Source organism: Ylistrum balloti, unplaced genomic scaffold, assembly GCF_031769215.1.
Source record: "Ylistrum balloti isolate Yb309-2 unplaced genomic scaffold, AGI_CSIRO_Ybal_v1 Utg370240, whole genome shotgun sequence".
NCBI classification, from domain to species: domain Eukaryota; kingdom Metazoa; phylum Mollusca; class Bivalvia; order Pectinida; family Pectinidae; genus Ylistrum; species Ylistrum balloti.
In genome coordinates, this window is record NW_026782195.1 from 503,409 (window position 1) to 514,480 (window position 11,072).

At 36.3% G+C, this 11,072-nt stretch overlaps 1 pseudogene; it reads left to right on the forward strand.

Annotated features, from left to right (window-relative positions):
• Positions 1–395: 395 nt before the first annotated feature.
• LOC132552137 (selenoprotein N-like) lies at positions 396–8,569 on the forward strand (annotated as a pseudogene).
• The last annotated feature ends 2,503 nt before the right edge of the window (positions 8,570–11,072 follow it).

The window sequence follows — 11,072 nt, forward strand, 5'->3', positions numbered from 1 at the left end:
TCATACGCAGGCTAGATAGATAAGCATATTCAGTTCACCTCTTGGGTCTTCAAATAATTAAGGAACTAGCTTACCATTTTAATATAAATATATATTTTCGTAATTAATATATTGATTAAAATATAAATTACGTGCTAATTAGATTGATGAATTTTATTAATGTCCATTTATATATAGATATATTTTCTGCTTACTCTTATTAAGATAAAATAATTATTTACAAATTATAAATTGTCCCCGCAAAGATAAACCCACCCTCAGCTAAAACAATACTGATTTTGTAACGAAAAGGGTCGCATTAGGTAGAGTATTCCTTGACTTAATGGTCAAAAATTGATAAGGACTCTATCCACTGAACACAAAGTCACAATAATGTTAAAGTCACGTACGCCAGGATGGCAGGCCAAGGTATCAAAACGCTACTTTTAAAAGTTATTCTTATGCTGAAAAGTCATAAAGTTTTGCTAAGTGTTTCTCTCTCGGTAGCAGTTTTATCGTTTATTTACTACCCGTCTGGGGACTTTGCGGACGAACCTGTGTATGGAATTGAGCTCTTCGATCATTTTGATGTTAACAAGGATGGTGAGATCAGTAAGGCAGAATTCTGGTCGCTAGTTCCACATTTAAAAAAAGTAAGTACATTTACGTACAGTGTTGTATCTATAATAAATGTGTCTATATATAACAGCTTTCTACAGCATCACAACAAACTAAGAATAAAAAAATTATCAAAGAACAGTATCTGTTTTACATGCTGAAGCAGAGGTCTGGAATATTTTTCTTCTGACCGGAGTGCATTTGCTGGTTGAAAATAAACACGATATATTTGATGTAAATATATACTGCCCCTAAGGTTACATTAATGATAAATGCAAAAAGAATATGAGGTGAACTTTGTAATTATGTATTCAATTTAATATTACTGACAGCCATCGTATGAAAAAACAAGAAGAGTTGCTAGCGCGGAATATCTTCACATCTGCAGTGAATTTGTTCCGTTGGACATCCAAACACTCAGATCTGCAGAACTAGACCAACTGGAATACCTGTTGGTAAGTAGAAAAAGCTATCTTAGATGTTTTACTCGTGAAAACTGTTTACATGATACTCGCAATCGTGTTGTTCGGTTAATTTAAAGTAAAGAGGAGTAACTCTTGTTATTGTTTATGTGTAGTTCTGTTAATGTGTTATAAAAGGGAGTAACTCTTGTCATTGTTAACGTGTAGTTCGGTTGATATGTTATAAAGGGGAGTAACTCTTATTGTTTACGTGTAGTTCTGTTGATATGTTATAAAGAGGAGTAACCCTTGTTATTGTTTACGTGTAGTTCTGTTGATATGTTATAAAGAGGAGTAACTCTTGTTATTGTTTATGTGTAGTTCTGTTGATGTGTTATAAAGAGGAGTAACTCTTGTTGTTTACGTGTAGTTCGGTTGATGTGTTATAAAGAGGAGTTACCCTTGTTATTGTTTACGTGTAGTTCTGTTGATGTGTTATAAAGAGGAGTAACTCTTGTTATTGTTTATGTGTAGTTCTGTTGATGTGTTATAAAGAGGAGTAACTCTTGTTGTTTACGTGTAGTTCGGTTGATGTGTTATAAAGAGGAGTTACCCTTGTTATTGTTTACGTGTAGTTCTGTTGATGTGTTATAAAGAGGAGTAACTCTTGTTACTGTGTCGTTTATCACTTTCTAATTGCCATTTGGTGACGTCACGCTGGCGTGTTGATATTATAACCCTGAAGTTAAATCATCAGAATGTAACAATATCATTTTAGAATGACACCGCCTTAGAGCCACTGCTGTCGTGGACAAAGCCTAAGATCGACCAATTTGAAGTCCATGTGGGAGATCTATCAACCTTCCTACCCGCTAACATGAACATTGAGGTCGGCCATGTTTGGAGTCTTTATCATCCAGAATCTTCGCCCCCTCAAACGAATGGTTTACAGGCCGTTCTAATACGTCTCCTCTCTTCCTTCCATTCGAGACCATTCCTACAGACGAGGTTTCAGCCGCGAGGTGGATTCGCTGTCCTTAGAGCGCGTTCAGCATCTAAATTTGACATCACATTTCGGTAGGTAACATGATGTAAACGAAATTTAACATTATGTATTTGTATTAAAACATTAAAAATTTTGTTTTACCAATAATTCTCAAATTTTGACAATTTTCATTCGCGAATTTCCCCAGGATTTAATGCCTCCCTAGTGACTTAATTATCTCCCTTCATTAGTAATCTTTACGTCTATTAAACGGGCTTAACGTCCGCAATTATGGCCTTTCAGCAGATTATTTTACATATCATCAGGGGCTTAGTTGTTGGAGGTATAACTTATGTAGATTACATAATCGCACACCATAATCAATACTTGTCTGTTTTACATGCAGATTTCATGCCGAATTCCAGCTAAATGACAACATCCAACAGCCGTTCTGGTACACACCGTCTCAATTTTCCGGCCGACTAGTGATGGAAACTGACGGTTCACATGTTGATTCGTTCCATCTGGCTGTTCCGTCGGATAGATCACTAAATGTTGGTAAGTTTTAAAGCTGTACAGTGAATGCATTCGACTGCTTTTCGATGCCCTTATGATAATTAAATAAAAAAGTATGCGAAGTAATCCAAGAATCATTACAACAGCGCCTCATTTATACCCAAGAATTTAGATAAATTACCCCTCAACAGGTACAAAAGGGGAAGAAAATACCAACATGTCAACATAATCATAATCCAAACTTAAAGTCAATAAAATTAGGACAAATATGAACAAAAGACTTAGCGTCGCGGAAGAGTAAGCATCTTCGGCTTCATCGACGACACCCGCCAGGTAAACCATGATCAATCCAAGTAAGTAATGTCACGTTTCCAAATGAGAACAGTGTATACAACAACGGAATCAACAGACAAACTAACAATCATCTAATACGCCCAGCTTCATATCGCATAAAGAAATAGAAAAATAGAAAACCGTTATAATGGTAACAGGCCTTAGAATATTGAATCAACTGCGACATGTAAGCACCATAGGTTGGAGATACAGGGATATTGCTATCTGGAAGTGGAAAATCTCTCCTTGTTTGTGTCTTTGAATTCCAACTCAGCTAGGTATATACGATGGACGTGGTCAATAAATTTCTTCATAATTAAAGACAAGTTGTCATCAATATATCTGAAAGAGAAATTAAGCGACTTTGCAACGTCTTTGTTACCCGTTTTGATAAGCTTTTTCATAAATTCAGTCGCGTATGAAAAAAAGACAACAACAACAACAAAAACAAGTCAACCAGCAGAGCTGCACAGTCCGTAACCATAGGTATGCTAATAATTTATTGGAAGATCTTACCACCAAACTCGAAGAAGATGTTTTCCAACCAGAAACTCATTTTTATGATTTCGTCCTCCGTATATTTCTTCTTTAATTTGGACGTATTTTCTAGGAAATACGTTTCAGTAAAGTTCACAACCATAGTTTTATACCGACGTCTTGGAGAGGAAAGCTCACAAATCTGGGTCCGGATGTTTGATTAGGGTCTTGATGTGTATGGCTTATCTCTCAGTAGACAGTTAGTGTTTCACTCTTTAAAAAATTGTTGATCAGCATAGTCTAGTTATTTAACAGTAAGAGGTATTCAATCAGTTGTACAGGGCTATGTTATTTATGCTAGATATCAAACATTTTCACTCCTTCAGATATGGAATGGTCCTCTGAATCTGGCACTGAGGGACAAGGCGATACATTGACAGTTGAGATAGGTTACATGAAGCAGATGGAGTTATCTGCCCCTGAACCGTCTTCTACTTTCCCTCTGGTATTGTGTAATAAGACATTTAGTATGGACATATCCCATATCCAGTGGGAACAAGAAATATCACAAAACACCGCTGAACAACTACTACAGAAATCTTTTTTCCCATTTAAACAGGTTTGCCATATTTTCTATATACGAATTTGTATAGGAAAAAAACCACTCACATAAAAATTAATGTTGCGGTCAGACACGCCAGGTTGTATGAGTCATATAATTACGCAGATAAATCATTGTGCCAGCTTGCTGTAAAAATTTGATCTCGCTCAAATATAGTGAAATAATGTCGACAAGTCAAAAACAAAATTCACTCAAACTCAAAGTTATAAATCAATAAAATGTTGAACGAGGGTAAAAAATAACAATAGTTTCAAAGAGATTGTTGAAAGTTTCGAAGTTGTAAGCTGAATCGGAATTTTTTGTCATGCATCATTTGATAGTGCTGTATTTTAAGGTCGAAGTAAGTAGCTGGTGTAAAAGAGTCTGCTATGTTCCTTATTTAAATTTCTAATTGGTAGATCTGACTTCTTGTAATACGAAGGCAAACCATCGTCAATAACATGAAATTTGGGAATTTGGCAAATTCTGTGTTACCTGTTCTGATAGACTGTTTAAGAAATGCAGTATGCCAACTTAACATTATTGTTGAATCGATTTTCGTACATATGATTACTATTTTTCCTAATTTCTGTTTTTTGAACAATAAACATTAAGTGAAATCCATGCATGAACATTTGTGTATTACAGAATGACTATTCATTTTGTTTTACTTGTCAGTGTGCCAATAATTTTTTTTTCTAATGCATATAAAACATTACAAGCTTAATTGCTGCTGTTTCCTAACGTTGTTCTATGTAACTTCTATATTTGGTGTGATCTAGGTCGATTACTTCAACATAAGTGAGGCATTTTCTAGAGCAGCGACAGAGAAAAAACATGTTCATAGCATCGTACTGTGGGGCGCTTTAGATGATCAATCCTGCTGAGGTACATATTTTTCTTTAGTAAACTTAATATTTTTATATTTTTTTCACGTTTTTATTGATTTAAGAAAAAAAAACATATGGCTTTGCATCCAATTGCAGCAAAACTGGTTTTGGGACGGGTTAAAATTTCCGTGATTTTACCAAAAAACTTTTATTTGAAGTTATGAAATGACTTGTTTGTTTTTGTTTGTTTACTCTTACACATCAATTCTAATTAATATGAATAATGATACCATCATGATAGGTTCTGGACGGACTTTGCGAGAGGGTCCACTCGCTAGTCCGTCCGTCGTCAGACTCCTTAAGGACCGTTTCGTTAGCAGCTGGACACTACTGGAGGATCTCCATCGTCAACAGGAGTCGGAAGATATGGAGATCGTTACCAGGGCCACGCTTGCTCTTAGAGTCTATTCGTAAGTTACCCGAGCAAGACTGGCTCTCAGAGTCTTCTCGTAAATATACAGGTCGTTACCAGGGCAACACTGGCTCTCAGAGTTTTCTCGTAAGTATACAGGTCGTTACCAGGGCAACACTGGCTCTCAGAGTCTTCTCGTAAATATACAGGTCGTTACCAGGGCAACACTGGCTCTCGAGTCTACTCGTATGTATACAGGTCGTTACCAGGGCAACACTGGCTCTCGAGTCTACTCGTAAGTATACAGGTCGTTACCAGGGCAACACTGGCTCTCAGAGTCTTCTCGTAAGTATACAGGTCGTTACCAGAGCAACACTGGCTCTCAGAGTCTTCTCGTAAGTATACAGGTCGTTACCAGGGCAACACTGGCTCTCAGAGTCTTCTCATAAGTATACAGGTCGTTACCAGGGCAACACTGGCTCTCAGAGTCTTCTCGTAAATATACAGGTCGTTACCAGGGCAACACTGGCTCTCGAGTCTACTCGTAAGTATACAGGTCGTTACCAGGGCAACACTGGCTCTCGAGAGTTATATACAGTGGAGCCAAACCACGAATTAAACTACATCATACAGCGAGTTCGTCCTTCTAGGACTCGTCACTGATGCTAAGGGCCTAAAATTTAAAGCATTTGAGGCGACTGAAGAAAACTCAACGTGATCAAAAGAAAACTATGTCGTCAAAAAAAGCAATATAATTTTACTCTGCGTGTTTTAGATAAAAGTAACCCACACTTTCATCATTACAATACTCATCAATGTTGTTGATGTATATATAATGGTGATATCTTCTTTACCAATTTGATTCCACCTGATTAGGAATTGATTTTCTTTGCAAATCTCAACGAGATCAGGACTGTGGAAACTCGGTGAATATCTAAACAAATGGCTGGAGACATACTACAAATCCATAATATACATTTCGTTAAAATGGACAAAAAAATTAGCTGAGTTTACTTGTCCAATACATGGTTCATGACAATCATCATAAAGGTATTTTGAGATTTTTTTGTGTGAGATATGATTTATGATAATAATTTGTTTCCCTGTCATTTCAGATTTCCTGTCGAAATAATCATTTACAATCACGAGGAAAAAATCATTTTTCATGAAAATCTCAATACATTATTTGAAGAGTCTTACAGTGCAGACTATACAGAATATGAAGATTACTACGACTATTGGTTAGTAACATACTACCACTAGATATCTGTACATTACTGCAACTATGGGTAGTAACATACTACCACTAGATATCTGTAGATTACTACAACTATGGGTAGTAACATAACCCACTAGATATCTGTAGATTACTACAACTATGGGTTAGTAACATACCTCACTAGATATCTGTAGATTACTACAACCATGATAAGTTACATACTACCACTAGATATCTGTAGATTACTACAACGATGGGTTAGTAACATACCTCACTAGATATCTGTAGATTACTACAACTATGGGTAGTAACATACTACCACTAGATATCTGTAGATTACTGCAACTATGGGTAGTAACATATTACCACTAGATATCTGTAGATTATTACAATTATGGGTAGTAACATACTACCACTAGATATCTGTAGATTACTATAACGATGGGTTAGTAACATACTACCACTAGATATCTGTAGATTACTACAACGATGGGTAGTAACATACTACCACTAGATATCTGTAGATTACTACAACGATGGGTTAGTAACATACTACCACTAGATATCTGTAGATTACTACAAGTATGGGTAGTAACATACTACCACTAGATATCTGTAGATTACTACAACGATGGGTTAGTAACATACTACCACTAGATATCTGTAGATTACTATAACGATGGGTTAGTAACATACTACCACTAGATATCTGTAGATTACTACAACGATGGGTTAGTAACATACTACCACTAGATATCTGTAGATTACTACAACTATGGGTAGTAACATACTACCACAAGGTATCTGTAGATTACTACAACGATGGGTTAGCAACATACTACCACTAGATATCTGTAGATTACTACAACGATGGGTTAGTAACATACTACCACTAGATATCTGTAGATTACTATAACGATGGGTTAGTAACATACTACCACTAGATATCTGTAGATTACTACAACGATGGGTTAGTAACATACTACCACTAGATATCTGTAGATTACTACAACTATGGGTAGTAACATACTACCACAAGATATCTGTAGATTACTACAACGATTGGTTAGCAACATACTACCACTAGATATCTGTAGATTACTACAAGTATGGGTTAGTAACATACTACCACTAGATATCTGTAGATTACTACAACTATGGTTAGTAACATACTACCACTAGATATCTGTAGATTACTACAACGATGGGTTAGTAACATACTACCACTAGATATCTGTAGATTACTACAACGATGGGTTAGTAACATACTACCACTAGATATCTGTAGATTACTATAACGATGGGTTAGTAACATACTACCACTAGATATCTGTAGATTACTACAACTATGGGTTAGTAACATACTACCACTAGATATCTGTAGATTACTACAACTATGGGTTAGTAACATACTACCACTAGATATCTGTAGATTACTACAAGTATGGGTAGTAACATACTACCACTAGATATCTGTAGATTACTACAACGATGGGTTAGTAACATACTACCACTAGATATCTGTAGATTACTACAAGTATGGGTAGTAACATACTACCACTAGATATCTGTAGATTACTACAAGTATGGGTAGTAACATACTACCACTAGATATCTGTAGATTACTACAACGATGGGTTAGTAACATACCCCACTAGATATCTGTAGATTACTACAACGATGGGTTAGTAACATACCCCACTAGATATCTGTAGATTACTATAACTATGATAAGTGACATCTCCAAATTAGACGTTTGTAGAATATTGATCGTTTTTATCTTGTGATCAATCACGTCATTATGGAAACCTTCATACATGTAATTTCGTAAAAGCTTCGAGATGTCTAACTTATGAAATTATTCCTTCCGGTATGACGTCACGGTCACCATGAGTACGCAGTAGATGATTTCTACGTGTTAACAATGGGAATATGTTTACATGGAAACCATTGAAAATTTACAAGAATAAAAAAATCGATGTGAAATCCAGGCAAATGTTTGTTCTAAAAATAAGAGACGATACAGCAACAAAAATAATGATGAATATTACATAAATAGAGTATGAGGATGTGCATGTGGTTGATGTGTACATCTTATCTGTTACAGGGACGATTCATTGACCAGGGCCTACATCAGTGTTCTGTTGAAAGCTATAGAAACACAAAGTGGTTCGGAGGTGTACGATAGCGCGGAGTAAATAACCATGTGTGTGTGTGTGTGTGTGTGTGTTTGTGTGTGTGAGGGCGTGTGTGTGTAGATGTGTGTGCGTGCGCGTGTGTGCGTGTGTGTGTGCGTGTGTGTGGGTGTGTGTGTGCGTGTGTGGAGAAAAAAGCGGGAACGTCAAAATTTTACAAGTGTTTTGTGTATGATGGCGGAATAGAATTTGCGCAGTATATTAATGATATTTCGTATCGAATGTAAAGGATCATGGATCGATTAGAGAAATATACCTTCCTATATGACGTAACGGGCATAAATACTCTGTTCTTTACTGATGGTGGGGAAGGCTTATTGTCCTTACAGTGGTTCATGTCGGCAATGAGCAGTTATACTATTCTAGCAATTCATACATAGTGGCATGTGATTTGCTTCCTGTGTAAATACATTTTGGTATTGTGGAGATAACAATGAATACGACAAAAAGCTAACCTTTCCAGCAATAATTCCCCGCATATTTTACTGAAGCGTTTGTGAGCTATTCGTTATCCTTGTTTAAATTATGTGTCGGGAGATGATGCACCTTAAAAAACAATCTCAACATAGGATTTTTTTTTTCAAATTTGAGAATGTCTATATCTCTTTAGTATAGTTCGATACGGGAAATAGAGTGTTTGCACGGAAGACTACCTGAAGTACAAAAAAAAATCTGAAGCGGAATGTGGCAAGCATGTGCCGAGGGCCACTAATTTGAATTACGGACTTGTAAAAATGTTTCGTTAGATTGAACAATATTCAACTATCAATGTCTTGTTGAAAAAAAATCTTAACTTCTAGTTATTGGCTTTTGCTGTGTTTCTTGCAATTGTATGTCTTACTGTATTTAAATATCGTATCTATATCTACTTTTCCTACATTACCAACCATCAATCACCACAAAAAACATACAGCACTAAACCTAGTCAATAGTGTTGATTTGAAGGAATTTTAATGTTCAATTTAAATGTTAGACCCATCTCAATTTTAATTTAGCAATGACATTAAACTTTTATTCATTAGCTTGTAAAACTTATTCATTACTTTAAAAAACAGTTTCGCATTGATGTGTTGACTATACGGTGAAAATCCCATATCGTGTTCGAGTGCACGATTCTTAATAAAGAAAATGTTTACTTTGCAAGGATTTACGTCTGATTTCTAAATGTTTGGACAGAAAACTAGTCTTGTAAAAGACCGTCTTATTACACCGAAGGGTGATATAAAAGACAACAAGTTAATGGGTAAAACTTAAAATATGACGTTCCGAATGGCTATTCAATGACGTTAAAGGCAACAAAGGGAAAAACCAAACGGGAAATATGGAAGCGTTGCAGGCCCGAATGGAAACGCGCGAGGGGTCTTGCTGAGGGAGGAAACCAACCGATCGAATACTTTTTCATGTCCAATCGGGGAATCAAACAAACCCCGGTTCAAGGTTAAAGGCGAGTGTGCCACTTTGGAACTATTTTTAAGTGTACAAGTAGTGGTGAAGTCAAGCGCCGATTCAGGATTTCAGGATAAAGGGGTGCATATTTTTTAAACTGAAAAATCTCCCCTCCTTTTTAATGATTTTCAACTCCGATCCCACCCTTTCCTCGGATTGTGTTTGTTTTGTATTTCTACATGCAAAAAAGTGAAGTCCTGTGTATGTTGGAGAGTGACAGACAGACCATGTGAAGCATATTGGGGTTGCAAGGTAGAAGTTTAGGGGCGAAAAGCTGGAAACAAATCCGGATGGTGTTGCAAAAAAACACAAAGAAAATACCAACATGGCAACACAATTATAATGCAAACTCCATAAAACTAGGGGAATATATGAAAAAAAGAAAGATTTACACAGAGACCCATGAAAAGGTACTAGGAGGATAAGAACACGTGTTCCGGAAGAGTAAGCGTCTTCTGCTTCGTCGACGACATCCGCCATGTAAACCACAAATAATTTGTGTTTTGAAAATAATTAGTATTCAGCAATCCAATTACCCTTTCCATATTGTTTGAAACATGGACGTATATCTTAGGTTTCGGTTATTTTTCAAAGCTCGTCGCAATTGATTAACACAAAGCTAGCACCAGATAAGCCTCCACGGGACCTTGATTCCAGTCCCTGCATAAGGCTTCCGATTAATTTTCGTTTACATACCATGAAATGCGACAGACTCCTTTCAGAGTATGTAAACGAGCATAAGGCTGCAGTCCCGGTTTGAAAGCAATTCCCGATTTATTTTGTTCTAATTAGTAAATGGTTTTGTATTGAAAATGGTGTTTCAGTATTGGGAAAATTACGATAAAATCTGACATTCGTGTCCCTACTGAACACCGAACGTATTGTGTGACATCTGCGTGTCATTCTTTTGCTATTTATATTCGTTTTAGCTTTGATGACTCAAATCAGAGACGTATATAACACATATACGTATCTGCTCAAATATATAATTGCTTGTATTGATAGGACTAGAACCTAAAGTAAATAGTTTCAAGATGTCATCAGATAAAGATATCCATCT